This window comes from Pundamilia nyererei, unplaced genomic scaffold (assembly GCF_000239375.1).
Source record: "Pundamilia nyererei isolate P.nyererei 1_Seehausen unplaced genomic scaffold, PunNye1.0 scaffold00030, whole genome shotgun sequence".
NCBI lineage: Eukaryota > Metazoa > Chordata > Actinopteri > Cichliformes > Cichlidae > Pundamilia > Pundamilia nyererei.
This window is the reverse complement of record NW_005187431.1, coordinates 2359573-2366696: the sequence shown is the minus strand read 5'-3', so window position 1 is coordinate 2366696 and position 7124 is coordinate 2359573. Positions and strand designations below refer to the sequence as shown.

The 7124-nt window shown below is 44.4% G+C and overlaps 1 protein-coding gene across 5 annotated transcripts in view; it reads right to left on the bottom strand.

The window, feature by feature from the left end:
• Positions 1-7124, bottom strand: part of adgrb2 (adhesion G protein-coupled receptor B2) — a 249234-nt gene that overhangs the window by 240713 nt on the left and 1397 nt on the right. The gene's annotated exons all lie outside the window — the stretch shown is intronic.

Here is a 7124-nt window from a genome sequence, read left to right as displayed (position 1 = left end):
GGCTTTCGAGCCTATACAGCTTGGAGTAAGACAACATGCATGAAGAGGATGATGTGGACAAAATACTCATTTGCCTAATAATTCTGCACTCCCTGTAAGGCTGGTGTTTCTGTGTATGTTACATCGGTGATGACAGTTTAGATTTAGGTGTTGTATTATATTGCAGAATTGCTTTTTCACAAGATTCCACCACTTGCGACTCAGTTTTTTTTCTTTAATGACATATGACTTATGCTCTGTCATATGTCTTAGAGACATGCATTGGCTGCCCTCCAGCATCAGGCGTAGAGGCAAAGAGATAGGAACGACAAAGTCTGGTTCTGGAGGTTGGAAAGCGCTGAATCGGCTAGAAGACTGTGGTTCAAGTTCTGTTCAGCTTTGTGTTTCCACCCTTGCCCTGTTTTGTCTTCACTTGCTTTGTACTTTAGCAGTTGCTTGCTAGGTAAGGTACCAAAAGCTGTTTGGTTAGGTTTAGATTAAGTTGCTCATTCACAGTAACCTCACGCATAAACCCCCCCCAAAACAAAACAAAAGCAAAACAAAGTTGACTGCATTTATATGTGGCACCAGGGGAGATCTTTTCAGTCATACATTTGTGATAAGATGGAAGTAAAAGACCGATCTCACCATTATCATACACCTGATGCAGCACATCACCAACACCACAGGACACCTTGTGCATATCTTTTAGATCATAGCAGAATTAGTTCTCTTCCTCTCTCTTTCTCTCGCTTAATCATGCCTCTATCTTTGCATTGCAAACTCACAAAGAGACGCACTATCACCCTCGATTAGGCTCCATTTTAACATTTTAACATGAATGGAAAACACGATGATGGGTCCATACCACTGGGATTCGGCTAATCATCTCCATGGCAACTCTGCCCTGTCAATGCCCACACCTGTCACAGTGTGAGTCTATCCAGCTTGCCGCTGGGCTGGAATTCCACCTGTCCACTTTGCTTCCTCCAAAAATGCACAAGCTGCAGCTTTGACAAGCCACTGGAACCTGAGGAGGTGCTCTGTGCACTCACACAGACGCACACATGCGCACTGACACGTCTCATGCATAATCACACATGCAGCAAACGGCCCTTGCACAGGACTAATGAAACATGAAAAGTGGCAACGTATAAAATCACAGCGTGTTAGCGCTGAATGTCTGTCAGATTTTTTTTCTGAGCAGGAGCAAATAAAAAAAATGTATTTTATAAGATATGACTATTCAGATAAGAGATTTCAATCACCGTTTTTTTGGAACAGCAGTTCTCAAATCTGTGGCTGGAGAACCTTACAGAGGAAAAAAAGATTCAAGGAGCTGCTCAAAAATATGTCCACTAAAGCTTTTTAGTCTAGTTATTTCAGAACTTTCATGAAAACAGAAACACATTTAAATTTTAATTTTGTTAAAAGTGACATACATTTAAATTGACTTTGACTTTACAGATAATATATGTGGACTTAGTTTAACAGCATTAATGCATTGACTGGATTTGTTTGCTAGCACCTGAGGACAGATTTTGGTCCATAGTTGCAACTTAATGAGGCCCTATGAGGATCCCCAGATCTCACTTCAAGAACCATTTCTTTGAGCTACTAAGAGGTAGGAAATATAGGAAGCATTCTTTGCATCAAGAAATTCTGTACAAATCAACACCTTGACACAAATATATTAACTGTATGGCTGTGGCTCCAGAGGTAGAGCAGGTTGGCACACATTAACACATCAGATCCCACAATACCAAGGCTCTTTTCTTCTGCTCCGGCAGAGCAGAGCATTCGACTTGTTGGCTTGCAAACACAAAGTATCCTCCCCTGTATAGAGCAGGAACGGAGGGGGGGATGGGTGCAACAGAGAGCCACTCTGCTGATGATGAGGCCAATGTGCTGGGGCAGAGGAGTCTGCGCCCTCTGAACGCTGAGTTACGCAGTGGAACTAGACCCCCTCTGTGTGTGAGCTGCAAAGGGCAGCCACTTTGTGTGTGTGTGTGTGTGTGTGTACATTTCTTTGAAAAATGGTGACTTAGACATTTCACATTACATAATACAGGTAAGTAAAAGGTTAAAAGAAGGTGTGTTGAAGTGTCTGCATGGTAATGTTGCAAAGACAAGGAGAGGGAGACAAATGGAGGGCTGTAACAGGGTTGCAGAGGTGGGTCGGGATGGAAAAAAAATATGAGATTTGTGATGTATGATGCTGAGTAAAAGCAATCATGAACTTGAGGAAATCCTTGCGGGCCCTCCTGTAAAGCGCTATAAAACTGCAGCTTTAGATGCTCTGAATCAATACGATCTGCCAGCTCTTGCGCTTTCTCCATCCCAAGGGCCACACATTATGAAAAAAACATTACATAAAAAGGCAAATATTACTGTTGGGAAGCAGTTAGTCACAAACACACAGCTTAATGAGCACCAAGTAAGAACCTCAAATTGCGCAGTCACTGCCCTGCAAAGATTCCTTTTTCATCTTTGCACAAAGAGTTACTAACACGGAATCTCAGCAAATTAACTGTTCTCTGCGGTCGTATTGTGGCAGTTTCTTATCCCTTGTGCGATCAATATTAATCAGAGATGTGAATTATCTCAGCGATTCAAGGCAATTAATTTGTTTTGGGGTTTTTTTACAGCCCCCCCCAACCCAAACCTACCTATCTGTTCCCAAGGAGGCCCATCCTTTAGCTTTTCCCTGCCAAAAGGCTTAATTAATTGTATGTAGTGAGTCTATAGGGCCTGTTTTTTCTTTTCTTTTTTTTCTTTTTGGCTTCCTGTTGATTTTCCTTTAGCTTTAGCCTCGCCCAAGCCCAGTCATGCTTATAGAGGCGCCCCAAACCAAAATGGCACTCACTACAAATATTGACACAGTCACCCAGGGGCTGCGCCAAACGAATGCTGCCCCAGTGACAGAGGCATCTGTGACTCCAAATGGAGCATGGCAGAGCACTCGAAGTAGGAGTGTACGATGTGTGACGTGGAGGAGAAGGACGAGGAGGCAAAGAAAGCAGATGCAGACTGCTTCATCTCCTTTTTCCCCCCAGTTCTTCCTGAGCAACTTACTCTGGTTATCTCTCCGACCGACTCTTGAGCCCATTCTATACATTTTATGATTATTTCTTGGGTTTTTTCTCCTCATTAGCCCTTTCTCCCTTGCTGAGCAATGGCCTGAGCTGATGATGACTGATTTGCAGGGAGCTGACAGTGGTTTCTACATGGCACGATTAAAAAAAGTCTTCAGCCTGGATATTGGTGCGTTACTTAACAAGTGAATATGACCGTACTGCTATAGAATTTTGAAGCTGGGCACAGCTGTCCTCTTCTATCAATCCCAGCCTAACTGTACAGATCCAGAGAGGTAATAAGGACCCCGGTAGTCAATTAGAGAAACGGTACAATGGATGGATGGGGCTAGAACATAAGGAGGAATGGTGGAAGGAGGAGAACAGAACAGGAAGCTCGTTAGGGAAAGGCCGGCGCAGGAGAGGGAACGTGTGTTTGTGTATGTAAGGGGGGTGTCAGAGGAACAATGGCTCAGCCAGGGTGCAGTGATCCAGGAAAGATCAAGCTGTCGTGTGGCCCCCTAGTCCATATGTACTATTTAAACAGCATGCACACACAGCTTGACGTGCCACCATCAGTTTTCATACTGTGTGTGTGTTTGTTGGTTTTGATGTATGCTCTTGAACGCTTGCCTATCCGAGTCATTTGAGCAAAAGTGAGACGTGAAACGTGGAGACAGATAGGTGAGAGAGAGGTTACAGTGTGCAGTGACTGTGTGTGCGTGTGAGAAAATGAGGGGGGTGGCAGGTGGGTTGGGGTGAGGTGGGGGGGGTGGATTTAGTGCTGCCAGCATTAGTGCATGACATGTGGGTGGATATTGAAGATGTTATTAGTATCACATTTGCAGGTCTTATAAAACTGCCACAGAGCTGGGTGGTTTTCATACGTCTTCAGCTGATATGTGTCGCGCTGTCATTTGTGTTGCCTTTCCAGCAGCTGCTGGGTTGATCATTCAGTGATGGCGCGGTAATTACTTGCCGTCTCGTTTCTCTGTTCTGCTTAACCTCCCTGTTGCACTTTGGTCAAAATTGGCCGTTTCATAACTTTATTTTCCAATAAAGAGTGGTTCTTCTTCTCTGCTGCTTGACCATAAGGCTTTAAAGGCACCCTCCACGGGTAATTGCCAAGGATGTAAAGCTAATGATTTCTCACTAATATTAACTATAAGGCTTTACATTATTTACATTCCTTTTTCGAGTGAGAAGTCTTCTGCAGCCACACTCTTAATCTCGCAACAAGTGATTATCTCTCAGATTCCCCATTTCTGTCCTCCCGGGAACCAATTTACACCTTGCTTGAGCTAAAATTTGCAAGCATGCTGCACTGCTGTTGTGAATGAAACACTTGATCTCATTTCGGATCTGGGCACGAATGGGAAAATCCAGCCTGGATGATGCTCTGCATAAGGAGGCTCTTCCTGAAAGAGCTAGAGGATACTCTGGAGATTGTCATGGGCAGCAGCCTTGACCAGTCTGGCAAGGGACGGAGAAACTCTGAGTGTAGACGCTGCTTGTTGAGCAACACAACTCAAAAACATTAGAAAACACAGTGAGATGCCAAAGAGATGCTGAACCAGTCATGAAAAGGTTCTGCACATTGCATACACTGCACATCATGGCTATTGCATAACTTCCATAACTAAACTCAATATTTTAGATGGAAAAAACTCATGCACTTTTATGATAAATTAGACACTGAATTCTAAATGATCACAAAGGTTGTGCTGATGTAAAGAATATGTTTTGATTCCAAGGAAACTAAGATACTGGTATGATTGAATATAAAACTCTTTCATGGCCGCATACTTTAAAGTTCAATATATACCTCAGACATTTACTCTAACTAAAGTAACCATTTCTCAGTCTTATTTCTGCTGCTCTCTAAATGTATTTTTATCAGTCACTACTGTGGTAAGTGGGTTGGCTTTACTTTTATTTGAGCAGGATTAAAGTTATGCCTCCTCCCAGCCCAGAGAGTTGCCAGCTTGTTTTAATGGTTTTTTTTGTTTGTTTCTTTGGGGGTGGAGTTGTCATTATTGTTGTTGTTGTGGTGCTCACGCTAATGCAAAGATTACAATGAAAACAGCAACATCTGCTTCCAGAAGTTTAATCCCTCTGGATAATCCAAAGAATATCTTGTTTTGTAGTTTCCATCAAAAGTAAATGGCCTGTATTTGTATAGCGCTTTACTTAGTCCCTGTGGACCCCAAAGCGCTTTACACTACATTCAGTCATCCACCCATTCACACCCACATTCACACACTGGTGATGGCAAGCTACATTGTAGCCACAGCCACCCTGGGGCACACTGACAGAGGCGAGGCTGCTGGACACTGGCGCCACCAGGCCCTCTGACCACCACCAGTAGGGAGTGGGTGAAGTGTCTTGCCTAAGGACACAACGACCAAGACTGTCAGAGCCAGGGCTCGAACCGGCAACCTTCCGATTACAAGACGAACTGCCAACTCTTTTGCCACGAATAATAGAGCTCCCAATGAAAAATCTTAAATTGGAAATTGGCTCAAGTTATGATTTTTTTTTTATTCAGCTTGAGAGGCTGGGACTGTTATGAACATCTTCTATCAGCCATTTATTCACTTAATCCAGATTACCATACAGTGGGACTGCTGGAAACTACTCATATGGAAATTTTATGGTGCTCAGTGGAAAAAAACCCCAACAAATTTAATAAATATAAGCAGGTTTAGAAGGTTTGGCTTTGCTATCCTCCTTCTATCCTCTAACCAGCTGGGGTTTAAAAAAAAGGATGGGCATCAACCATGATTTGTGAGTTGCTCATCTGGGTTAAAAGCAGCCCTACTACTGCCATTGGTGACAACATCAGCCATAACCAATTGTAGCAGTAAAAAAGCAATGACTTTAAATTAAACAAGAAGCTAGTTTGTGCTTATTTACTGCTCTCTACTTACAGGGTGGAAGCAGAGCAGCAGCATACACGGTTCTTCAAATGAAGATCCAGTATCCCCTACTGTAAAGTTTTTAGAGTGATTCCCTGCGCTAACAAATCCATTACATGATTACCAAACTCCCATAGCAGAAAGACAGAGATACTGCTGGCTATGTCTGACCTGTTAATCCAGATTCTAAATGATGCCAAGAACCAAAGAGACATGAATCATTGTCGCTGTTAAGTAGCATGTACCAGTTCACCCACCGGCTGCCGTAGCAAGAGTTTGTCTCGGTTCAGTGGGGGGAAAAGTAAAAAACAAAACAAAACAAAAAAACAATGGAGGGAATTGTTTAACACGGCGCACAGATGGCGACTTGGGGAAGCAAAATAATCGAGATCGCCGCTAACACGTGTGCTACACTCCATAAATTAAAGAGGATCCAATGGCAGGAAATGCGGGGTTTGAGGTGGAGAGCGAAGAGAGCGCTCACAATGCATGCTCAACAGATGGGTAGAAAATAAGAGAGACGGGAGCAGAGCTCGGAGGCTCCTCTGCGCTCCCGTTGTCGCGTCCCGTTTGTCATCCCCGCTCAGCGTCACCGGAGCCACCTGCTCACTACCGAATGTGGGAGGAGGGGGGGAGGGGGCATCTGTGGGGCCGTTTTCTCCGACTAAACCCTGGCACACTTATTTCACTGAAAACAGCACCGACTTAGACCGAGAGAGGCACTGCGGCAGACGCACGGCACAGTCAAAGAGGTGCCCACGAATGCATTTTTCACCCACCCCATCAAATAATCAGACCCAGGAGTTTCATCAAGCAAGCGTTCAAAGGGCTTTCTGTTGCGTGCTGTGATGCCAGTACGGATGTTAGCCCCCCCCCTCGGTTATTCAATCCCACGATCAGTGGCGTCTTTAGTACATCCTGGCTCTTTAACATTCAATCGGAGAAGGCACCCACTCACCCAGGCGCAGAGCGCTCGCTGGGGGGTGGTGGTGGTAGGGGCTTGGCATCAGTACCTCGATCATAAAGATATAGATACTGCGACCGGCCGACGATCGTTGCAAGCATCCCTAAACCTTTCGTGGAAACGTCGAGGAGAGATCCGCACGTGGGAAGAGGTCTGGTGTGTGGACCTTTATCTAAATTAAGAATGACA